At 41.4% G+C, this 26,664-nt stretch overlaps 1 protein-coding gene across 4 annotated transcripts in view; it reads right to left on the bottom strand.

The window, feature by feature from the left end:
- Positions 1–6,601, bottom strand: part of LOC133137190 (solute carrier family 45 member 4) — a 47,212-nt gene extending 40,611 nt beyond the window's left edge. Inside the window, exons 1-2 of one of the 4 annotated variants that reach the window (XM_061255291.1) lie at positions 6,456–6,601; positions 2,667–2,762 (exon numbers count right to left, since the gene is read on the bottom strand). The gene's annotated coding sequence lies outside the window, so the exon portion shown is untranslated. Of the gene's footprint in view, positions 1–472; positions 677–2,666; positions 2,763–5,203; positions 5,520–6,455 lie in introns of those variants that run through there. The other 3 variants (XM_061255293.1, XM_061255292.1, XM_061255294.1) reach the window with 3 other exon arrangements.
- Positions 6,602–26,664: the final 20,063 nt, after the last annotated feature.

The raw sequence follows: 26,664 nt of genomic DNA, 5'->3' as shown, positions 1-26,664 counted from the left end.
ACCAAAAAAATAAGTTCTATCAAAAGAGTGATTGATGCCAGGCTTCTTACTGGTCTAACAAAACTCTTTTTGCAGTGCAAGCCCCATAGCTCAGTATATTTTTGTTTACCTGCACATACAGCTGCTCAGTAACATCTAGCATTGCCAGATAGAGACCATAAAGCACTCATAACTTTTCACTTGTACATGATATTCAAAGTGCGACAGAACCAGCTGGCAGACACAAAAACAAATCAGCTACACCCTGAAAAGTACAAACACCACCTCATTCCTTTACCTTCTTAACCAAGCATAAAATAAGTTTTGCATTGTATTTATTTATTTTTTTTATTAGTGTGACTCACAGATTCACCGAACCCAGGCTTCTGCAGTGTAAATGGAGAAATTACTATGACCTGGTCAGTCTGCAAACAACTCCCTATGCAATTTCTGCACTCCTGCCTGGAAACAAGCTGCTGAAACCAACACTTACCTGGTCTGATTGTCAGGTGTTGGACACAGTCATCTCCATTTCTATACAAGATAAACAGCCTCAAGCCCTAGCTCGCAACAACAAAGAAAACAGATTGTAGTAGGGGTAGAATCGCACAGAAAGGCGACAGACAATGCCTCAGAAGTAATGCTGGAGCTCAACAGAAGAAAATGAGAAAATCTTTCTAGAAGCAGTAAAGTGTCATTTAGCAATCACTCAGTGCTGAACACTTGAGCCTTGCCGGAGAGGCTTTTAAACAGAAAATCCTTGCAGGGCCCCACCCCATTCATAGCTCTGCCCTCTCATAGGTCCACACTCCCTCGGCTCCACCCCCTCCTCACATAACCATTATATGCAAATGAATATACAGTTCATGTATCAAATACAGTATCGATACATAGAATACCGGTATTCTTGTTTAATTATGAAAGTCCCTGACCATTTAGGCCACACACATATCTAAACTAACATTTCCAATACAGAAAAGAATAATAAAACCACTCTTATCTGCCAAGTTTCCTCAGATGGAGAAAAGGCCTGTTCAGACAAAACCTCTGATACAGTAACATCTCTGCAGCAGTGGACACTTGATGAAGAGAGAAACAAGCACTACACTGAGAGCGGCTTCCCCCTGACTTAAATATTGGGTTCGGAGATTCAATCACACATGATCTCGCAGCAGAGGCCACAGGCTGAATGGGCTCACTCTTCACATGAGCTATTCTTAGCAGCGTTGTGCATTATTGAACAGCACTTTAAATATCATTAAAACAACCCAGGGATAAGAGAACCTTTCCTGGGCTCTACTAATGCGACTTACGTGCAGCGCAAAGCCTTGTATCCCAAATGGGAACGCGGGCGCAAAATGCAGCTCTGCGCTTAAGAATTTTAACATGCGCGAACACGGCTGTTAATTACCGTCACTCGATTTGGGAATTTATGATAAAGGACCGGCCCTGAACCCCATTCAACCTTTCAATTTGTGCAAAATCATGTTTTGGCACATTGATCTAATGGCAAAGATTCTCCTAGGGGAGAGTGCATCCAGCAGCAGTGCTTTCCCTTAGTGTAGTCATGTGAGCCATATTGCAGAGTCTGCAGTCTGTCGCCAGGACTTCAGCACAGAGCTCCTCAGGAAGGCTGGGTTTCAGCCATAGGGTACCTCCTGCCTCACCGCACAAAACCAACTCTGATTCACTATTCACCTGCCCTGGGCTAGACCCATCTCTCACAGTCTTCCAAGTTCAGTCCCCCAACACGGTGGTTCTCAAGTTAGGTCCTGGGCAAACCATCTGCCGTTGCAAACCCAGAATTTTAACAAGCCGTTCATTTCTCTTCACGTTTGGTTGAGGGATTATTTACAGTATCCTCTTAAGCTTTGTATAGCTTGGAAATGTACTGATCATCTGAGAACTTGCATAAGCAAAAGAGAAATCTAAAATCTAAATCATGAGAGAATATGGGAGTCTAGTAGCCTATTAGACCAAGACTACACTTCAAATAGTCAAATAGAAATATGCAATTTACATTCCTGTAACATCTCATTTTGACAAACGATTATTCCTTCCCTTGCAGTCCAGTCACATGCTCTTCAGCGAAGTCATCAGAAGTGTTTTGCAATCAATGGCACCAATGGGAAGTAATGGTTTCAGTCATGACATTCACCACAGAAGCATAAGGAGACCAGATATAACAAAACCTGACAAAACAGGTCTTTGGGCTCTGAGATTGCAATTTCAACAGAAGACACAATGTGAAAAAAACATCACATGACTGGCACATTCCAATCCCCTTAAAACACAATAATCACAATGCCAGGGTGGCGTTGGCTGAAGCGGTAAGAGCAGTTGTCTGGAAGTCGGAGGGTTGTCAGTTTGATCCCGCCCTGGGTGTGTCAAAGTGTCCCTGAGCAAGACCCTCAAATGCTCCTGACGAGCTGGTTGGTGCCTTGCATGGCAATTGATGTACGAGTGTGTGTATGAATAGGTGAATGAGAAGCATGAATTATACAGCGCTTTGGATAAAGGCACTATATAAATGCCTACCATTTACAATGAACAAAACAAAATTCAGATAGACATTATGCCACATCGGGCAAGTTCAACTGGAAAACAAACCCGAAAAACCAGACTATGCAGATTAAAATGTGATGGCAGCCCTGGTCTTCAAATGCATTAACATCCATCTCACTTACCAAAACGGATTGAAAGCTTCATATATTGGTATTTAACTCCAAGGAGAGGTCAGAGCACTGGGATACCCTAGTTGAACAGGGCAGTAGTCTTGGCACCTGCAAAGGTCAAGCAATTGGAGAAAATAGAAATTAAAATGTTTCACCTAAAATAAAAAAATAATAAAAAGGCTTTGCAAGGTCTCAAGCGTTTCAAACCAGAATTTAGCAAAACTCTACTCTGGTGCATTGCGCCCTCTGTCCAGTCCCATACGAATAAGAAATGTACATATGAAGTTGGTCCATATTGGTGTCACTGCAGCTGGTCTCACTACTGCACCTGTGACAGCAACATTACTGATCACCCTGTGAAATCAGACCACTCTCTCCAATATGGCATTTTCACTGGTGTGAGCTCCGACACTGGGGCACAGCAGCTTTCAATAAAGAATGTGAAGAATGCCTTAACACCGAATAACAGTGGAGTTCTGGAACAGGCAGATCCCAGAGCCTGGGGGGGGGGGTAACAGACCAGGCATGGCTGAACCACACCAGTCATTTAAAAAGCATACTGTACCAATGTAACGGCAAAGCACTTTGGTTGAAAGACCATAGAGTACACAACCTACACGCCAGACAGAAGGTGATAAAGAGACACTTGCCTGCAGCTACATGTTCAGTGGCCAACTAAAGCTAATGTCACCGGGCCAGACGTTGTTATTTTTTTTGCATTTGTTTATTTTTTTTAAGGGCGCAATTATGAATGACTATGGTAACAAGATATACCGCTTGAAAGCATTAAAACTCACAGTTCGATCTGTATAACCTATTTTAAGATGCCATTGCTTTAGCTATATCGATTCCTTATTTTACAACATGTCGGTGGTAAAACAAGTGTTGGGGGACCTCACCTTCTGTGCATTTTGGAAATGCACAGACTACAATAAATAAAGGCAATGTCAGTGTCAAGTGTCCAGCGGACCAAATGCATAATTAGATGCGAAATGCAGCATTTTACACTTCATAAGACCTATAATATCATTTAGCTGCCACGTCTCCTTTCGTAGTCTCCAAATGTCCTTTTTGGAAAACTGCCTCGACATAGATTAGAGGAAACAATTAAGAATGCTCATTTTTGGTGATATTGTCCTCAAATTTGAAAGGGGATTAGTCGTGTTGTGTTGTGTTGTGAAGTGGCTCCATTGTGCTTCTAAGCGCACAGCTACAATAATCTGTATAGTCAAAAACTGAAAATCTTCTCAGTTCCCACTTTCACTGTGTTTGAGCTTCTGTAACTGTAAATATATCTGTTTTAGTAATATTTGGAGTAATTCTAGTTCTTGGAAAACAACGCCCAAAAGGTTACCTTTCAGAAGAGAAAAGGATTGTCTGTAGACAGAAGGGTTCAAGAATAGTAACCATTTTATTTTGGGTATGTCATTTTTAAGCTTGTGTCAAGAAAAGGGGCAATACTTAAGGGCTTAAGAATGGAGCCAAAATGCTTCTAATAATACGAATAACAGAAAAGATTTGGGATCTTGTAGAAAAACACGAGATAATACTGCAACTGACACAGAAGTAATGAAAAATAATTTACTGAATATGGCTAGGTGGATATAGCAACGAAATGGGACCAGACAATGGGTGTAATTGCTGATCATTGTGATCCTGCAAATGAGTATGGCATAATGAAACGCAGGATGCGGACGCGAACGATACCATGGTATTTTACCAAATATTAAAATATAAGCGGGGAATATCCAAGCTCCATTATACCACTCTGTTCTGCCTACATAGCCTAAAGTCATTCCAAAACGATCTTGACATAAAGCGCGTAAGCCAGTGTGTTATGAAAGCCATTTGGTCAGAAGCAGAAGTTTTCAAATTGCATTTGTTTAAATGCAATGTTGAGCCACTCCGCAATCTGCGCAGTTAAAGCCGCATGTCCATCCACTGGCGTTACCTACATTATATAAACCGGCATCGCTGCATTACTGAGAGCGATTTGAGACACTGTTGCTAAACACGATAAATTCAGCCACCTTCAGTGGCAACGGAAAAGTACTGGGCTACATTTTTTTTAAAATTACACCACCAGTTCTCTTGGGTTTTCCAAGACACGCCTGCATTTGTCATTTTGAGACACGCCATACCACCTAAGCTGTAACGTTAGCTAACTATGACTCGCTCTGTTTTTAAGTCCCCCGCATGCTAACAAAGCTAACAAGAGGTTCATCGATTAAACTGGCGTTAGCGCTTCCATGCACACTGCACTCGATTGAATGAAGTGTTATAAAATAAGATGCGCGTTAAAAACAGCAATGTCCCGAACCATTTTACAAGTTATGTACGTTAGTCATGATACGTAAGGTTACAACTATGATTTGCATAACCTCAGCTGGTTAGAAGCGCAATACCGTTAGCATAGTATTGGTATGTTGTGAAACTAGCCAATTCCCATTCGGTATGACAAGAAAAACGCTGAATCGGTCTGACAACGGCATTTTAACAGTTATATGAAGCTAGGCACCCAGTTGATAAGGTAGCGTAAAATAACTTACCTAATATCGTTTTGCGGTATTCTGACATTGCAAAGACAATAATTTATTTTTAGTACGAACTCCCCAGTCGAGGTATCGTTACTGATTCGACGGCTATTTGAACAAGAGAACCAGAAAAAAACTACTTGCAACAGCAATGCCTTGTTTAATCACGCTGTTGTGATTATAAACACGCGATATGATCAAGCTCTAGCTAGCTAAGAAATGGAGAAACATTAGCTTGTAAACAGTACTTCACAACAGCACAATATGAAAACGTAAGTTCCTAAACCTTGCTCAGTCAGGTCATATTGCTAGCAAAGGTTAGTTATGTTCTCTTCGCAATGAACGTTAGCTAACTTAACGTTAAATACAAATCTAATTGTCCAAACGACACATTTAGCTAACTGCAAGCAAAGTTTTCGTACTTCGAACCTTCTAACTAATTACAACTGCATTTCAGCAACCGAACGTTTGATCAACAATAATATAACCATACATTATTATATAGCAATGTTACCTAAAACTAGCTTCAAAAGTCACTGCAACTCAGCGCAGCGAACGCACCTAGATAGCGCGGGGTGTTTTTTTGTTCAGCCAGAACTAAATCGCTTGCCGAGCAATCTAGTTGCAGATTTAGCATATTTTCTGTCGATTCTGAAGACTGCACTAGGTTTGCTGCCATTAAGAGACAACAAACATAAAGCTTGCTAGCAAGCTAACGTTAGCTCTAATGTCTGTGATGCACCTGTAACTGGAGACGGGAACATCCGAAGCCTATGCACTAGCTAATCTTGCTACCCAGCTATAATAAATATTAATACAGCCGACTCGACAGGTGTAAGTTACCGTTAGTAAAGCCGACGGCTCGACTATGTATCAATCGATTTAACCCATAGCCAACGTTACCCTAAAGTAATAACATGACGGGTATAACGTTAGTCTGAAATATTAGGATCTAAGGTTCCCAATAGTAACGATATAGGCTAGGTTGGCTAGCTATCGCTATCTGACAGTTCCATGACAACGTTGTGAATGCTGCGTCTTGATGTTTCAAAAGCTGAAATAGCCACCAGGTTAAATAAATACAAAAATCTCCGAAGATTCTCGAAAGAATCCCAAGTGAAACGTAAGTGTGTGTCACGTCCACATCACTGTAACGATGCTGCAAGCAAAATATAGCTGGATCTTCTGGCCAGCTCTCTCGCTAACGATACCTGACCTACTGTATGTAGTGTAAGAACAAATCCAAAGCTTTTGCTTAAACGCTTACCTTGGTGGCTTCTACTGCGGGAAAACTGTCGGGGTCAGTTACTCATGCAATGTGTTTTCTTTCTTTTTAACGCCCATTGAAACGAATTTTATATTGACTGCACACACACACTCCGCCAGAACGTCTTGCAGATGCCACTGTTTTAATTCCCCTTTAAAGATATTTCTGTCGGAAATAAAAGCGCCGCTTCCGCTGACGGATGAATAGGTAATTTGAATAAAGAGGTGGGGTTCTGTTTTTAAAGAGAAATTGGTGCAAGTAGGAAAAGGTTGCCACCGTCCACTTTATTGGGTAACGTTACGTCTGATCTTGAAGCAAATAGCCTGCTCCTTTAACTGCGAATTATTTGGCTGCGACTCAATATGAAAAGAATGCAGGCATGGGAAAGAAGTTTAGAATTTGACCATGACCAAACATTAGAATGGGCAACATGCGTGACAGTCAGTGGTTCTCAACAGGGGGCCCGAAAAGGGGGCTTCAGGAAGCTGCCAGCGGGCCTTGAGGTGATAGGAAATTATTGAAACTCCATCAACATGTTTGGTGGCAAAAAAGGAATGCATACAAGGAGAAGCATCTGCTGTCAAATATGGTTGTGGGTCATTGATGTTTTGGAGATCTTTTGCTGCCAGTGGTCCAGGGACACTATTTAAGATCAATGGCAAATTAATTCAACAAAGTTCCAGGGAATCTTTGCAGAAAATCTGGTTGCCTCTGCTAGGAAGCTGAGATTTGGTTGTAGGCAGATTGTCCAGCAGGACAATGACTCCAAACATACATGAAAATTCACACAGAAACGGTTAAGTTAAAAACAACAACCATGTTCTGCAATGGCCATCTCAGTTTCCAGACTTAAATTGCATCAAAAACCTGCGGTCTGAACTGAAGAGGGCTGTCCATAAGCACAAACCCAAGGAAATCAATGATTCTGAAAAGTTCTGCATGATGGAATGGTTCTCTAATCTTATCACAAATTATAGGAAAAGGCTCATGACTGTCATCTTTGCCAGGGGTGTTTGCACAAAGTATTAAACCAGGGATGCCAATAATTGTTGAACCTGTTTTTTGGGGAAATAGAAAGACTTTGGTTGACTCCATTGAATCATTAATAAAGCACACAACTTCACACGTTGAAAAAAAATGTTTCTGTCGATAACTATTTTTTTTGTTTAGTTTAGCACTTTTTGTGCATATTTATTAAGGGTGCCAATAATTCTGGAGCCCACTGTACCAAATAATCTGTATATTATCGTAAGTAACTCTTGATGTAAGATCTATTTTGCAATGTAGTATTATCGATACAGCATGTTGGACAGTGGTCCCCTTCTGTCAATGATCAATAAGCAGCCTAAGGCAGAAGGCTGACCCAGTTTACTTACTTTTACTGTAGCTGTTACACTGTAACAGCTACAGCCAGGCTCATAATTATTTGCACCCTTAATGAAAATGAGGGGAAAGGTATACTATCATGCTGAAAGATATTGGAAAACTGTGCAGTTTATTATAATACAATTATGTAAATATCCAGGAAACTGGATTGAAATTGTGGTTATATTATATAAGAGGGAATATCTGTTATAATGAAGCTGTATGTGATCAAAAGCAAACCTGAACTGTAAATGGTACAGAGTTAAACACGAGACCTTTCTGCAAATTTAAAGCAAGATTGCTTTTTATTTTCACTTTTTACTGTTTTGAATGAAAAAAAAAAGAGGAAAAGGGCAATGTGCAAAAGTTTGGGAACCCTTTTGGATTAACCTATTTGTTACTTTTTAAAAAAGATGATTACTAAGCCCCCGACCCAGGTGATTTACTTGTTAGGGCTTCAATGAGTCAGGTGAGTATAATTCCAGGGCTGAATACCTTCATACCTTCTAAAGTATGTGACTGTAGTTTCTGTTAACAACCATGGGTTCTTGTAAACATTTGTCCAAGGATTTCAGAATGAAGATGGTTTATTTCCACCGAGAAGGAGAAGGCTACAAAAGCTCTTTTTATGTTTTAAATGACCTGTTTTCACTGTCAGAAACATTATCAGAAAATGGAAGATAAATGGAACAGTTGAAGTCAAGGCATGGTCTGGATAGAACAAGAAAGATTTCAGATAGAATGGCTCGAGACCTGTTGAGAAATGCTCGGAAGAACCCACACATCACTGCAAAAGAGCTGCAAAAAAAAATAGCAAACACAGGTCTAGCTGGTCAAGGACAACAATACAACTTACTTTAAATAACAAAGACCTACATTGCAAGAAAGAACGACCTCAACACAAAATTAAGTATGCAAAAGAAAATATTGAGAAGCCTGAAGCCTTTTGGAACAACGTGCTTTGGACAGACGAAACCAAAATTGAACTTCTTTTGTCAGGATCTGTGTTTTCCCTGTCTCAGTTTCTGTCTGTTTTCTTAGCATTTTGCATGTTTTGTCCCCTGTTGCTTTCCGTAGTTCTGTTTTTTCATTCTCATTCATGAGTCCTTCACCTGAAACCTGTTACCCGATACCCTATTTGTAGACCAGTTAATTATTGTCTCCTCATTGTCTGTGTATATAAGTCTGTTCTTTTGTTTAGTTTGTTTGCCAGATTGTTATGTGCTATCACCTCTGACTTTCCACTGACTGTTATTATAAGTATTTTCTGTACCCTGATTTTTGTTTCTTGATTCTTGTTTTCTCCCTGTTTGAATTTAGATGTTTTTGACTATGGACCGAATTCTGTTCTTGCAATTTTTGGATATTCCTCTGTACCGTTTCCTTGAATGGACTGCTCCACTGTTGCCAAACCTTGCCTGTTTATCGGACTCTGTATTGGACTATCTCTGAATCCCCTGTTAGCCTGTTTTACCTGTGCAGCTGATTAAATATCTGTTTGGCTTAAACTCTGGTTGCGATTTGTTCTTCTGCTCTGGTCCCTGACACTTTTTGACCACCACCAAAGAAGTTATGTTTGGAGAAAAAGGGTGAAGCCTTTGTAGAGACTGTGAAGCAAGATGGTATCACTATGCTTTGGGGTTGTGTGGCAGCTGGGAGCACAGGAAATATTTTGCGAGTGGAAGGAAGAATGGGTTCCACCAAGTATCAATAAATTCTAGAGGTTAGTGTTCAAAGGTTAGTCCAGACATTGAAGTTGAAGAGAGGTTGGGTATTCCAGCAAAACAATGACCCAAAGCATACCTCAAAACCATGAAGTACCTCCATGAAAGACGGATAAAGGTTTTGTAATGGCCACCACACCCCCAGACTTGAATATTATTGAAAATCTGAGATTGAAAAGAGATCACAAACATGCCATACATGCAAGGAGGCCAAGGAATTTTTCTGAGCTAGAGGTGCTCTGCCAGGAAGAATGGGGGAAAATTCCAAAAGCAAGAACTGAAAGACTCTTAGCTGGCTACAGGAAGAGTTTACAAGCTGTTATAGTTGCCCAAGGAGAAGGACTGGCAGGGCTCCCACACTTTTGCACGGGGCATTTTCCTTTTTTTATTATTTTGAAACTGTAATTTTTTAAAATAAAAAGTCTTCTTGCTTTAAAATATGAAGAAAGGTGTCATGTTTAACATTGTACCATTTAGAGGTCAGGTTTGCTCCTATTCTATTCACTTGCTACTGATATTAATTGTAAAAGGCTTTTTGACCAGGGGTGCCCACATTTTTGCTCACTACTGTAAAACAGTCAACCAGTCTGGAGCCATGAGAATATCGGAAATAAACATCCAACATGAAGTAAGGAAATGGCTACTCTGTGTGCTCATGATGCTGGGAACAGTGTTATTTTTATTTATCTTTTCTCCCAGACAGGGGAAACTAGAACAAAAATGAGTTAAAGTTGAAAGGAGATGCCAAGTAAAAACTTCCTGGTGTAATATACATGTAAGAAAAACAACCCACTGGGAAAGGAATAATACAAAAGACTTCCTGATTACATTACAATCACTTAGCAGACACTTATTCAGTGACTGAAAAAAGTGAAGAACATCAGTGTTAATATCAGGAATACAAAGTCTGACATCACGAAGAAGGCACAGAAGATTCATTTAAAATCAATAAATTAAGTAAATTTAGCTTAAGAAATAAATAAATACTGCTACAAGGTGAGTGTCGTAGTGGTATTTATTTTATTTTACAATACTAATAGTATCAAATATCATAGTTCCAATGACTAGGTCCAGGTAACTTTTCAGGTTTTCTTTTCATGCAGTGGTGGGACTGCATGAAAGGCTTTTCAGAATAGTACAGGGTGAACCTGTAGGCTAAACCTTCCTTTGTCACCAAGTTTCTCCCCAAAGAATTTCTGGCTGACAGGACAGTCACAGTGTGTGACAGCATTCCTGTGTATAGTAAGAGGTGGCCTTTTGTGGCCAGGTCACTCGATGCCCTTCCCTACCACTTATTCTAGCACCTACATTGCTTGTGCTGCCCCACCCTAGAGACGATGACTCCACATAGCCCCATATGTGTTTAGTTAGAAGATGTATTCAACAGAAGATAGTGCATTTAAAGAATCTTGTCTGAAGGCTGGACTGAACTGCATCTTGGCCACGCTCCAGGGGCTATTGTTCTTCTTTGTCAAGTGGGCGATTATCTGTAGTGTCAGTATATCCTCACTTTCACACCCAGCAGAATAATAAAAGCTACCACTAAAAGCAGAACTCTGACCAAACACGACACTGTTTCTCCACGGATCTCCCCTGCCACGGGTCTATAAATATGAGCAAATGGCATGAGCTAATTGCACAAGGTCAGGGCATAGACACAGAATGTCTCACCAGCAGCTCACAAAGTGGCGCTAAAATGAAGCGGGATGAAGGCCATTATCGGTGGTGTTATTTGCGTGCTTTTTGGGATACAAAAACCGACTAACACCTCATGGTACACAGCATATCACTGTAGGACAAGAGCATTGGACATGAGGCTGGGAAGGGCATTCTATTTTGGTCTTATTTTTCTCTGAGCTGGACATTAACTCATAGAGAAAGGTTGTTAGCTCAGCTATCACACACTTTAATTGGCAACCTGATTATGACACTGCTCGCAACTAGAAGGTGTGACAAACCTCTTTATATAGTCTGTGCTAAATGCAAGAATAGCTCTGCAAATCTGAAGTGGCATAGCTGTTAGTAGAGTGCTGACTGTCCTTGACTGCTGACATTAAAGGGGCAGTTCACCCAACAATGAAATTAAAATATGTTTCCACCCATCTGTCCATCTAGTTTGTTTCACTGAAGTGTGATACATTTTCGAGATTTGATGACTGTTTTAGATGCAGTTCACCAGTATATAATGGATCTATACAGACTGATCATTTTCTGGTAACGAATGTGCTGAAAATCTGCATTTGGAAAATTCAACAGCAACAAACAATCTTTTTCCAAATACAATACCACAGTTAGTCGCGAAAATCAACCGAGCACAGAAAGACACATTTTAGTCAAGAAATAAATATTTATTTTTCTGCAGGAACTGTTTTTGTGCAAGCAGAAGTTTCCACCGAAGCACACCAGGGCAAAATGTCAATTGTTTAATCAGTGTTTTAGCCAGCTTACATTGCTTAGCTTCTGTATCACTGGCTGTGAGCTTCAGCTAGTGAAATTGTGCCGAGACAGTATAGGAACTCCTTTAGTCCCAGAACTCTCCTTTGTCCCAGAATACTGCTGTGCCTGGGGGGGAACTTCTGCTTGTGCGGACACAGTTTGATGTAGGCCTACCTGGGTGAGAGTCTGATGAGGGCTTTGATAACCGCGTGGAGCGCACGATTAACGGAGGACCAGGAAACACCTGATTGGTCTCCGATCTCCCTTTGAAAGTTCCAGTGCCCAGGAATCCCATTGTAGAAAATACTTGGAGATGTGGTTGGCTCGGCGTGTCTGTATCACACATTGCAGCTTTTTATAGAGAATTTATAGCCTATATACAGTGCCCTCCATAATGTTTGGGACCCATTATGTCTCTTCATTTCCTTAAATTTGGAATCAATACATTACATTACATTACATTAATGGCATTTGGCAGACGTACAGTTGATTAGACTAAGCAGGACACAATCCTCCCCTGGTGCAATGCAGGGTTAAGGGCCCAACATTTTATTGTGGCTAGACCGGGGATCAAACCACCGACCTTGCGGGTCCCAGTCATGTACCTTAACCACTACTCTACAGGCCACCCTATGGTGCCATGGTGCCCTGAACTTTCTCAAAACCAGTCACCAGTCCAAGAATTTGTGCAGTCTGCCACTTTAGAAAAGCAATTTGATGCAGACAAATGATGTTGGATGCAGAATTGCTATGTGTTGGTATGCAAGGGATGAGAACGACATGTATACCACAGCAAACTATCAAAACCAGCTGGAGCTGTGGACTGTTCCTCGCACCACAAAAACAGGAAAAAGGAACGTACTGTTCAGCCAGCGTTTCGGCTGGCCCCCGTCCCTCAGAAATCTGCGTCGCTGTTACCATGGCTCTGTCAAGCAGACTCAACTTACTTTTAATTAATCAACTACTGATCTAAAGAGATTAGTTTCGTGCTAAATGCCTTGCTTCATTCCAGCCACATTCAGCTTAAAGATAAGAACTGGTTTTGATTTGTTGCCAAAAATGAAGAAAGACTTTTTTGTTAATTGCATTTTTAAAGTCGATAAATACTTTTTCAAAACTTAAGTCTTGAATTTAATGCAACCTTATTAATGTTACCAGCAATGAACCAACAGCGTGGCTACAAAGAAAAACACACAGCACAAAAGGGGGCATGAGTTGGCTTGCAGGGATTTAATTATCAGGCATTCGTACATTTATGTAATGTCTTGTCAATATATTGATGACAGAGTGCCTTCTATTCCACTGTTTCTTTCTCAGATTTCACAAAATATTGTTAGCATATGCACTCAGTGAACACTTTATTAGGTATTTTTATCTTTTAGACTTTTAGTCTTTTGCTGCAGCCTATCCACTTAAGAGTTTTGATGTATTGTTACATTACATTACATTGCCATTTGGCAGACGCTCCTATCCACAACGACATACAGTTGATTAGCAGGAGACAATCCTCCCCTGGAGCAATGCAGGGTTAAGGGCCTTGCTCAAGGGCCCAACGGCTGTGCAGATCTTATTGTGGCTACACCGGGATTCGAACCACCGACCTTGCCTGTCCCAGTCATTTACCTTAACCACTACGCTATAGGCCGCCCTGTGTTGTGTGTTCAGAGATACTCTGAACGCAGACATAATGTGTGGTTATTTGCGTTACTGTCACCTTCCTGTCAGCTTCAACCAGTCTGGCCCTTCTCCTCTGACCTCTCTCAGAACTGCTGCTCACTGGATGTTTCTTTGTTTTTCGCACCATTTACTGCAAACTCGAGAAACTGTTGTGCATGAAAATCACAGGAGATCAGCAGTTTCTGAGATACTGCCCTGTCTGGCTCGAACAAGCATTCCACGGTCACAGTCACTTTCTTCTCTATTCTGGCATTTGGTCTGAAGAGCTGCATGCTTTTATGCACTTAGTTGCTGCCACATGATTGGCTGGTTAAATATTTGCTTTAACAAGCTGTTGTACAAGTTTACCTAATAAATTGTGTAGCTGAGAAGGTTGAGAAAGGGAGAGCCATTCTTCGCAAGTGTGTGTGTATGTGAGTGTGTTTCTGTGTCAGTGAGAGAGAAAGTGTGTGTGTTTATCAGCTTGATCTTGTACTCAAAATAGATGTGAGCTCATCTTTATAAAGGATCCCAACAATTCTACAGGGCACTGAGGGAGGAAAACAGAGAGTTGCACAATGTACTAAATGCATGGGTGTCAATGATTGTGACATATTTTTCAGAATAAAAGTCTATTCAATTTAATTCAAGACAACCTTTTCTCATATTGCTGAGCATGGAAAACATTGGTTGAACATTAAAGTGAATTTTAAGACAACATGCTTTTAAAAACAAGGGAATTTAGATGTATGCATGTCCTGCTTATGTGGATGCTGCTAGTTCTGCTGGGAGATGGGCATGAAGATGCTGACTGCCAAATAAAAAATAAAATAAGAAAAAAAATGACACCTTGAGAACACAGGTGCGAACACAGTCGCGAGTGCATTCCCTGTTAACATTGGAATGTATTTGCTTGCTTGCTCACTCCCTCGCTCTCTCCTCCATTCTTAGTTCCCTAATAGGGAATTCCCTCTTGAGCTGTAGAAGCACAAGTGTGTATTCTCCACTCATAACCTGGTCCCAATGCAGGGACTATCTTGCACCCTGCAGGACACTCTTGAAATACTACAAGTTACATTGTGACGAATGCTCAATAGTTTCTCACAATTGTTTCAGCCTGAGACAAACATACCTGGGACAATCTAGTGCAACCCTTCTTGCCAGGAGTTGGCCAATTCTATCCTGTCACAGACATTTGCTAATAACTGAGGCTTGTGATCAGCCAACATTTGTGGAATAAATGAATATCTTTTTAAGAAATTAAAAATCGTAGATTTATTTTCTTCCAGTAATTTAAGGTGCACTGCAAATTTATTTTATTTTAAATTAATTTCTATGATATGAAAAATGAATAATCAGAAATTATTGGTTTTAATGGTCCCTGTTCATTGATAATTTTAAAATAAAAATTTTTAGTCTCATTCAGACAAACCCGAGGGTATTTTACCGTTTTTTAATTATGTAAAACCACAGAACTTCATAAAATGACCATTTGCAATGTTATGTGATAAGGAAAGTCTTGTGGGTATCTTAAGTTGAATTAATTATTTTATAACCATTATTTTACTTAGCCTATGAATGATCTTTTCCGGAGGGACAAAAACATATTCTCATCATTTCTTATTGCTGCAGTTAACTGCTTATTTAAGTCATGCTGAATAAGGAAAAGATATGAAGATATGAATATGAAGACAAGGACACTTTATAGAGTAACAGAAACAGAAATAACATGACTCTCCAGTGGGCAGAAATCTCAGGGTGAACCCAGCTATAGTGGTGCGGCCGGCAGGGTGTAAAGGTAGATTCAGTACCCCAATTCACCAGGGCAACAATGCAAGTGAGACGGGTGCGTGGGGGGTTTGGACCCAAAATGCACGACTCAAACTGTAGTGTAGTAAAGTTCTGTCAGGGCTTTATTTGGGGAATATCCAGGGAGCGTAGTAAAAAACAAGCAATGTTCATACACGTAAATATCCAGCCAGAAAACCAAAGCGCAGTACCGAGGGAGAAGGCAGTCTCGTAATCGGTACACCATGCGGGAAGTCCGGTAGCCAGGAAAGCTGTCAGCAGGGCAGAAGTACAGGCGGGTGGTAGGCAGGCTCAGGGTCGATGACGGCGCAAGAGTCAAGACCGAAGTCTGCTCCGCGGGGCAAAAGTACAAAAACAGCAGGCAAAGATGTGGTACAGGCAGGCAATGGTCACCAAAACAGAAGTGAATAATCTTTGGTCGGTAAACAGGCTTGGATCGTAACAGGTAGCCAATGGCTTGGGCTACCCACTCAAGCAATGCACTGACAACCAGGAGGCAAACAATTTCACACAGACATGACATGAAACTGAGCTTATATGCAGGTGTAGACAGGTGTAGACAATTAGTTTGAGAGCAGCAAGAGAATGGAAATCAGGTGTGGAGGATTGACAAGTTAACAAGGTAATTAGTCATTGTTAGTAATAAACCTATCCTGCCCTAGCATTAGTAAATTAGTAAATGACATGCACAAGAAACGTAAGGTAATATGAACACATGATTAGAATGTTAGTGTTACCCAATCCTGATCTAGCATTAGTAGGTTAGTAAATAGACAAGGGAAATTGAAACAATTAGGGTGTGAGTGACAGAAAGGGAGAGAGAAAAAGCAGGAATGCAAGGTTTGCAGAAAGACACAAAAAAGTGTATGCTAAATCAATGAACATCCATCCATCCATCCATCCATCCATTATCTGAACCCGCTTATCCTGAACAGGGTCGCCGGGGGGCTGGAGCCTATCCCAGCATACATTGGGCGAAAGGCAGGAATACACCCTGGACAGGTCGCCAGTCCATCGCAGGGCACACGCACCATTCACTCACACACTCACACCTACAGGCAATTTAGACTCTCCAATCGGCCTAACCTGCATGTCTTTGGACTGTGGGAGGAAACCGGAGTACCCAGAGGAAACCCACGCAGCCACGGGGAGAACATGCAAACTCCGCACAGAGAGGCCCCGGCCGACGGGGATTCGAACCGAGGACCTCCTTGCTGTGAGGCGGCAGTGCTACCCACTGCACCATCCGTGCCGCCTAAATCAATGAACAGTACAACATAACATGGAACATAAATTGTGACATAACCAGTTTGCAAAACAATGACAATAAACAATATAACATGACATGGCAAGACTAACAATTATATCGTAACAACTAAACTTGAAACATAACATGACATGAAACATAAAAACGTGGTGAGACTAGACTAACATAATACGTGACATGACAATAACATAACCAAGACAATAACTAAACATAAAACATGACATGACAAACATGAAACGTGACAGCAGGAACTCAGTTTCAGGCGAGCGTTCAGGCATTTACTGAATGCCTGTGAGATTTTTTGGTCCATACAAGCCACAGAAGCATTCACTGCAAAGCTCCAAGGCCCACATCTGAGGTGTCTACATCTACAACAAAAGGCAGGGATGGATCGGGGTGGTGATTAGTGGCCATTTGAGCTTCACAGGACCACAAAAACCTGGGAGGCAGCACCACCACCAAGCTTTATCTCCTAAAGAAATGATAGTAAAAGTTGGCAAAATCCAGGAAGGGTTACACTGATTTGACTATTAAATTTGGTTCTGGGCCAGTCCACTACAGCCCTTTGTGGGATCCATAGTAATACCTTTAGCTGAAATTAAGGATACCTGAGGCACATGCAATTGGCATTTATCTGGTTTAATGAATAGTTTGTTCTCCAAGAGCCTTTGTAGCACTTACCTAACATGCTGCACATTGTTTATCAGAATCTGGAAGACAGCAGGAGAGTTAGTAAGGTTGACAGGCCTCAGCTAGTATTCATACTGCTCCTGTGGGGTATTAAAAGCAGTCTTCCACTTGTCTTTCTCACATATTTGTGTCAGGTGATAGGTGTTTGAGATCCAGTTTAGAGAAGATCTGGGTTCCCTGTAGCAACTGAAGAAGACATCAGTCGCAAAGGATACTGGTACTTGGTGATGATCTCGTTTAGAGCCTTGTAATCAATACATGGTCTCAAACCTCTTTCCTTTTTGTAAACAAAGAAGAAGCCATCGCCAACAGGAGAAGTGGATGGCCACATGTGACCTGCAAATGGCACCTCCTGAACATCTCCATGTACGTCTCCATCACCTGCTTTTCAGGGAGAGAGAGAAAAAAGGCGCCCACAAGAGAGAGGAGCACCGGGGAGGAGGTCAATGTCACGATCATACGATCTGTGGGTGCAGTAGTGAAGCAGGCGGACTCTTACTGAAGACCTGCTTTAAACTCCAGTACGCACCTTTGAGAGGACAATTTCAGATCATTGTGTGCCAACATGGGAGTCGCCTCCCACGTGCTGTCGCACTCATGAACAGGGAAACAGCACCTTGTGTTCAGTATGTTGCCAGTCACTCAGTATAAACCAAACATTTACAGTTTCCTAGCTATGTCCTTAAGTGCAATCCTATACTTTGTAATTATGTACACTATGTTCTTATTTTCATTGCTTGTTTGCACTTTGACTCATATTTGTCTCATGACTTTTATAATGAGAGCAACTGATTATCCATCCATACATCCATCCACTAACTAGCCTGCCTATTCATTACATTACATTACATTATATAACATGTACCACTACACTACAGGCCGCCCTATTCCTGGTCAGTCTCAACATCAATCTAACCTGCAGCAGTCTTTGGACTGTGGGAGGAAATCAATGTACCCAGAGAAAACCCACGTGGACACTCCACACAGGAAAGGCCCAGGACGGGATTCTAACCCAGGACCTTCTTGCTGTGAGGCAACAGCGCTGCCCACTGCACCACCAATCCGGCTCCGCAACTGAGTCTAAATCAAATTCCCTGTATGCCTAAAAAACGAGGCAGCCTGTAGCGAATAGGTTAAGGTACTTGACTGAAACTCAAAAGGCTGATGGTTTGGTCCCTGCTGTAGCCATGATAAGATCCAAACATACACAACCTTGCCCCCTCATACTTTGCTGACCTCCTCCACCAATACACCCCCACCCATAACCTTCAATTAGCTGACCATTCTCCTTACCCCTTCCATAAAGACCAAGATGAGGTCATACTGATGTTTGATTTTATTTTTATTTTAATTTTATTTTATTTTACTATGTGTCTTTGTGTTCCATGAAAAGCGATATATCAAATAAAGGTATTATTATTATTATTATTATTGTTGTTGTCCAAAATTATATACGTATGGACTTCACAGTATATTTAAATTACAAATGAAATGATCACAAACAGACCAATCCTATTATCATGTGAAATTGATTTGAGCAATGGAAACTTAGGAGCTAATCTGTAAACCAGAGCAAATAGTAGGAAAACATGGGAGTTTGCATTGCACAGTTGACTCTTTTAGTTTCATTTTTTTGTTATTTCTTTAAATGTAGCACCTCCAATCCCCTCCAACATTGTAATGTCCAATCTCTGAACTGTGTACAAGCATGCTCACATATGCTGCTGGTTTGGGAGATTAAAGACAACTCTTGGTTATCCTCCAAAACTTACTGTGGCAGCCAGCTGCTTGATTTCACACTGCAGCCACAAGCTGTGCACTCGCAGAGTGGGGGTGGAGGAGACCCAATCTTACGCATTCCCAGAGAGCAAGCCACAGGGCCGCAGTAACATAGTGGTTAAGGTACATGACTGGGACCCACAAGGTCGGTGGTTCGATCCCCGGTGTAGCCACAATAAAATCCGCACAGCTGTTGGACCCTTGAGCAAGGCCCTTAACCCCGCATTTCTCCAGGGGAGGATTGTCTCCTGCTTAGTCTAATCGACTGTACGTCGCTCTGGATAAGAGTGTCTGCCAAATGCCATTAACGTAATGTAACAAATGAACACTGTCCTCCCCTTCCAACTGAATCCCTCCAATTGTGTGCCACCCCTGCTGGTCTACCAGCCACACATAGTCCATTAAATTCCCATTATAGTCAGAATATGCTTGAATGGCTTGGAATCAGTTGACCAGCTTGATGCTGTTGTTAAAACTGGCAGGTTTGTTCTTCCTGAAAAACAGGTCGATCATCATCAGCGCTTTCAAATTTCTTTCTCTACTTCCGTATTTTCATTTCTGCAGCTCTCATCGGTATGTCTACAGGTCAAACAAACATTTTGCAGTCACACCAGCAGAAAACTGTCTTTTCTTTTTCAGGCGATTTCAATTCAGGAGCAATATAACAACCAATAAATGTACCTGACGTCTAAGCTCCTGTTGACAGTTTAATCCCAGGCCACAGGAATTTCAGCCCTGCCTGATGCCTGGGGTGCAGCTTATAAATGAGTCATAAAATGCTCAGGCAAAAGATTCCAAAGACCTGGTAAACATGACCTGTATTATAAGCCTACGGCTTTCATTATTTCTTTCTTAGGGAACTATAATGAGATAATTCCAAGAAAGAACGCCATGTCAGATAAACTTAAATATGTGTAAATAGAGATGTAGATGATTTAAGTGAGTGGTAGTGACACTGCAATGTGTTCATTTTTCTATCATATTAATACTGCAAGTCATGGCTCATTTTATCAAGTTAAAATATTTATTTATATATTGTTCTCTATTAAAATGAGTTTAAAGCTGTGGTTAAAGTGAAGTAATAGAGGGAAGATATTTTTGTTGTTTAGCACATTAAAAGTCTGCTTTGCAGTTTCAAGGTCCTTTTTCTAATCTCGGTTCCTCAGAGGTAAACGTGCCTTTTTAGTGCAGTATGTAAAATGGAAGTGAGATGAAAGTTTAACCACAGGGACGCATTGCACAATTGGCCAATCAGCAGCATTTACTGAAGAGTATAAAAATGCCCATTATCTGCTTCAATCTGCATTTCAGAATCACAGTGCTTCTCACATCATGGCTGAAATAATTTCTTCTTTACCACCAATCTTGCACAGGAGGAATTGCAAGATGGCGGTACCACCTCCCAAGCTTCGTGTTAGAAGCAAGCATCTTGCTGCATCTGCACCAACAAGTCCGCCGCTTACAGCCAGAGATCCCCTGCCAACCCGTCCCAAGCTCTTCTGCCAGCTGTCCAAACTCTAGCCAAGACCGCTGGAAACCTCGGTAAGCGGATCCGTTCTGTGGAAGCCGTGACCTCCCAGTCTGCTCGTGTCTGTACTGTAATCACCCACCACCTCTCCTCCACCAGCACCACCTCCCCACCACCACCAGCACCTCCCCACCACCAGCACCTCCCCGCCACCACCAGCACCTCCTCTCCACCACCACCTCCCCTCCACCACCACCACCTCCCCTCCACCACCACCTCCTCTCCACCACCAGCACCTCCCCACCACCACCACCACCACCACCACCACCTCTCCTCCACCACCACCACCTCCCCTCCACCACCAACACCTCCCCACCACCACCACCACCACCTCTCCTCCACCACCACCACCTCCCCACCACCACCAGCACCTCCCCTCCACCACCACCACCACCTCTCCTCCACCACCACCACCTCTCCTCCACCACCAGCACCTCCCCACCGCCACCAGCACCTCCCCTCCACCACCAGCACCACCTCTCCTCCACCACCAGCACCTCCCCTCCAGCACCTCCTCTCCACCAGCACCTCCCCTCCACCACCACCATCATCATCGGCAAAACCTCTATTGTAAAACACATTTAGTTATTAAATCTGGAGTCTCTGTGATTGCACTGTAGTTTTTCTGATGAACTTGCTGTGTGGTAGCATGCTTGTTTGTAACGTGTACAGCAAATTACCTGGTAATACAAGCTACAAAGCTATTTCCCTGAAGTGTGACAGTGCATAACACTCTCCCATTGCCAAGAGCACACTGTTTTGTGACAAAATGGTCTGGGTGAGCTGCTGTCAGCTACACTGTAACAGATATGTGTTGACCTCACTGGCCAACTGCACTGTATTTACATCTAGCAAAGGAATGTAACAAAGGCACTCAGGATAATAGGTACCTCAGAAATGCAGTACATTAGGAATTTCAGCTGCAATCAGGTGACACTTACACTCGGGGACGACTTTATTTGGTACACCTGTACACCAGCTCATGAATGTGAATATCTAATCAGCTAATTATGTGGCAGCAACTCAATGGATAAAAACATGCAGACATGGTCAATAGGTTCTTTTGTTGTTCAGACCAAACAGGTCACAATAGGGAAGAAGTGTGATCTAACTGACTTTGACGGCATAATAATTGTTGGTGCCAGACAGGGCTGTTTGAGTATCTCAGAAACTGCTCATCTCCTGTCATGGTTCAGGATGTCGCCTCCGGATGGCGCCCTGATCTTGCCTTGTGTTTCTGTTCCGTGCTTTTTTGTGTCATTAATTCTCCTAACATCTCATTATGCCTTGTTACTCCTTATCATTACCTGTGTTAATTATGTTATTATTAATTCATTGCTCTTGTTAGTCTCGTCATCATGTTCACTTGTCTCTCGTTCGTTCCATTCTGTTCCTTGTCTTGTGTATATACATAACCCTCACGTGTCATCCTGCAGTGCTTGATCTTAGTGTTTTGTAGTGCTCTCTCGTCCTGCATCTCGCACTACCTTGAGCTCTCCTGTCTCTAGTTATCTTGTGTCCGGGTCTCCCTTATATTGTGTTGAGTTTAGTTCTTCTGAGTTTAGTTTCCTGTTTTAGTGTTAATCTAACATGTCAAACCTCAAAGTGGATAGGCTACAGTAGCAGAAGACCAATAAGTCTAAAAAATAAGTCTCATAAATAGCTAATAAAGTGCGCACTGAGTGTATGTTTTATGAAATGAATGTTTGATTGTAGTTGGTTTAATTGAAACAATAATAAAGCATCCAATTTATATTGTTTTTTTCAGTTTCTCCATTTTTTTTTTCTTTTGGAAAGTATTGTCATGCATTGCCAGTCAGGGGTGCCAATTATTCTGGAGCCCACTGTATCAAACCCTTGAGAACAATAAGCAGACACAGGTTACAGTAGGGCCAATCCATAGAGTGGGAGCCTTCCCTGTGTTAGGTGTTAGGTGTCATGCACACTGCTCATGAAATTGAAAATTGAACCATATCTGAGGGATTCTCCTGATAAAAACAGCATCCATTTTGCATTTACCAAAGGTTATGGCTTTATCAAAGCATTATGGATTTACTAACTTTCAGTCCGTGATTAACTCACAGTATATAGAGCCAGATGGGAGCTTTCAATATGTGTAAAAAAAAAAAAAAGAAGGTTTTTCACAATACCGAATATATCTGATTATATGATGTCAACAACCTGCTGTGAGATTAGCAGACCAATCCCATGATTACAAATTAAATTTTAATCCTGGCAAATGAAACCAGCAGGTATGCATGTGGTGTAAATATCTGACCTTGACATGTTAGGTCCATAAGAAAATCTTTCTGTACGTCAGGAGACCAGCGATTTCCCTGCAGAGAAATTAAACTCATTCAAAGGCATCCAGCAATTTCATTTAATTACAACTATCGCCATCCAGTGGGATAATATGAAATAGAATTTGAACAGAAGGAAGCTTGATCTAAAGGAATCCTGACAACTTCACCCCTTGTTGACAGTTGGTAGAAATGCACACAAAAATAAAATACACAATAAATTATAATTATTATAAGCATCCATCCATCCATTATCTGAACCCGCTTATCCTGATCAGGGTCGCAGGGGGGCTGGAGCCTATCCCAGCATACATTGGGCAAAAGGCAGGAATACACCCTGGACAGGTCGCCAGTCTATCTCAGGGCACACACACCCATACCTACGGGCAATTTAGAATCTCCAATCGGCCTAACGTGCATGTCTTTGGACTGTGGGAGGAAACCCACGCAGACACTTGGAGAACATGCAAACTCCGCACAGAGAGGCCCCGGCCGACGGGGATTCGAACCCAGGACCTCCTTGCTGTGAGGCGGCAGTGCTACCCACTGCACCATCCGTGCCGCCCTTATTATAAGCATGTAATAGTCAATATAACTTACTTGTAATCATCTTGGGAAAGAATAATACTGTATACACTTATTTTACACTTAAAAGCAGTTAGAGTTGGCAAAGGTATACAATCAAAGTATGTGATAATTATTGCAGTAAGAATGAGATGTATATAAATATTTGGGGCATAGCTACGGGTGGAAAGAGTGTCCAAGGGCCAGGGATTTCCATTCTCTGAGAAGCTTGCAAGCTCCAGTGGTTACTTCTGGTATTGCAGTTTTGTAGCCCTCTGGTGCCAAAAAGCTAATTTCCCCATTGAAGTCCAATCAAAACTTCAGTTGGGCAGAGAGAACCAAGAGCCGACTCAGGGATAATGTGAAGAGGCAGGCTTTAATGACAGAGGGCAGATCCAAACATAATCCACAAACAGGCAATGGTCGTAATCAAGGCAGGCAGGTACATGCAGGGTGAAAACCAGGAGAAAGTCCAAACAAGCAAATGTACAAATATGAAATCAAAAACGCAGAGAGTCCAAAGCCAGGCAGAGATCAAAAATGAAAAACCAGAGCAAAAACCAGACAGAATATAACAAGGTACAGTACAGTGAAGAGGAGCCTAGAACCAGGGTAGGGAACAAAAAGACAAACTAGCCACAAGACACTGAAAATGACAGATTTAAAAAGAAAACTGATAAACAGACAACAAGAAACAGGTGAGAGACATGAAAGAATGACAGGAAGGACATATAAGGAGAGGAAGGCAATAATTAAAGCACAGGTGAAACAAATTAATGATAGCGAATGGGACAGACAGTTCCAGAAAAGTTCATTTTAGCAGCTTTAATTCTTAGAAATGACACAGAAGCTTTACATATGGTACCTGCAAGTTGTTTGCTATCTTATTTGGTCACTAGGTGTCAGGATAGATTCACATGTAAGAAATCCTTGGCAAGAGACCAGAAACTGAATAGTGTAGTCTGCTTACACATGGGCACATTGTCACATCAGTCCTGGCCAATGACGCAGCCTGAACTGAATTAAATTCTCAACTGCCCTTTCCCTTTATGTTTTTGGCACAGACATTCTCTGATCCACTGCAGAAAGGGCTGCAGCGTCATATGATTTTAAAACAGAAATAAGCATCTGTTGAAATCTAAACATTGCAATATTTTACAGGCAGCTGATGAGAACAGTTCATAGCTGTTTAAACAGAGAGGCGAATGTTAATGAGGTACCCACTTATATTCCATTTGACTCAGAGAGATATCCAGAGGAATTGACCTGTTACTTTGTACTTTCTCTATTCATATCTAACAGGAAAATGACACATACTTTATGCAGGCCTAAATGGAAGGTGTATTTAATCTAGTTGCACTTACTGGAAAAAAAAAGAATAGATTTAAACAGATCATGAAAATTGTTTACCTTAGGACTGCCATTTATAACATCTTCACAGCATCTCTCATTTAGCAGACATTTTATGTAAATTCTGGAGGGCCCTGGTGATCTCCATTTCATGCGAAGAGCAGAGGCCTTGTTTATAAAATGGTCTCATGATCAAATTGTATCTTAAATAGTGGCTTGCGCAGAAAGCCATGACTAAATAGCTATTTATAAAACTCCACTTTGATGTGCACATGATCGTATCTCAATGTAAAGTTTACAGTACATTTCCATTTTACATTTTTGTCATTTAGCAGACTCTTTTAATCCAAAGCAATTTACAGTTGATTACATGTAATGTAATGTCTCTGCCGCTAAGAAGGAATTGTGGGACCTTATATACATATAAACTATGTCCAATCAATTCAAACACTTTGCCACAGGTGGACTCCGATCAAGTTCTAGACGCATCTCAAGGATAATTATAGCTAAATGCTGACTAAAATTTGGAGTGCCACAGCAAAGGGTCTGAATACTTTCCATTTAAAATTAAATCAACAACACAAAAAAGTGTGCAAAAAGTTAAGGGGTCTGAATACTTTATGCAGCCACTGCATATATCATGGGCAGAATTTTCCTAGAATTGTCCCAGAATTTTTGTGCCCCACCCCCAAGCTGAGGGCCCCTAGAATTGTCACCACTTTTCACCTCACTAACGGTGACCCTGATCATGCTTGTGTAAGATATACCACTTTAAATCAATGTAAGTAACTTCTTCAGTCTCAGTTATTTTTATAAATCAAGTGTTAGCACGACTTGGAAATGGTCTGACAATTAAGTCCAAGATTTTTATAAAGAAGGCCTCAGGCCTTTAAAACCGGCTTTGTAAGTGCTGGGCTTAAAATCTGGCTGTTTAGCCTGTATAAACCTTTCTAAACACATTATCTGAAGAATGTTCCATTAGATAGTATCTGAGGAAAAATACTATGTGCCCATATCTGTCTGTGATATTACATAGGTATACGCTCTCTATGAAATGTCCTCCATGGTAAATTAAAAGTAATCCAGTGTTATTTTTTTATTTTACTTGTATGGTGAAGTACTGTACATCAGTAATTATATAAAAGCGCATAACCACTTTGTGTCCATAATCTGCAATCATAGTGTCTTGCATAAAAATGGCTGCTGTGCATAACACAGTTGGATCCTACAGATTTTTGGTGGTTGAAGTGGTGTTTGAATCACCCCCCTCTCCCCCTTTGTTATCAAGCACTTTGCGATCCATAAGCTATAGAAATGCAATTCAATAACACATGCAGATGAGTACAGGACAATTCTTGCAATTCACATGGAAAGCTCAATATATAAAGACAGTCATACATAAACACTAATGTTAAGCTCCAGATCTTTCTGGACATGTTCTGACCTTGGTCTCTCAAACAAACTAATGATACTTTCTGCACATTCTCTTTCAGATATCTCACAAAAGACCTTGCAAGTGAATAAAACAAAAGAGGATGTTGTCTGTAATAGACATACAGTACCTCTCCCACAGTCTGCTCTAGCTCCTCCTGTAGGAATGAGCAGCCTGTAGAACATAGGTCAGGAGTAGGTTTAATTTGTAGTGCCCCTTGCATGGGTGCTGGTGACACTGACTTTAAAGGCTCAACTGGCGACACCAAACTGGAGAAGATAGCAGGGTGGAAATTGTCTTCAGAAGATT

The sequence above is a fragment of the Conger conger genome, chromosome 9, assembly GCF_963514075.1.
Source record: "Conger conger chromosome 9, fConCon1.1, whole genome shotgun sequence".
Lineage (NCBI taxonomy): Eukaryota > Metazoa > Chordata > Actinopteri > Anguilliformes > Congridae > Conger > Conger conger.
The sequence above is the reverse complement of the archived record's forward strand: the minus strand, read 5'-3'. Positions and strand labels throughout refer to the sequence as shown.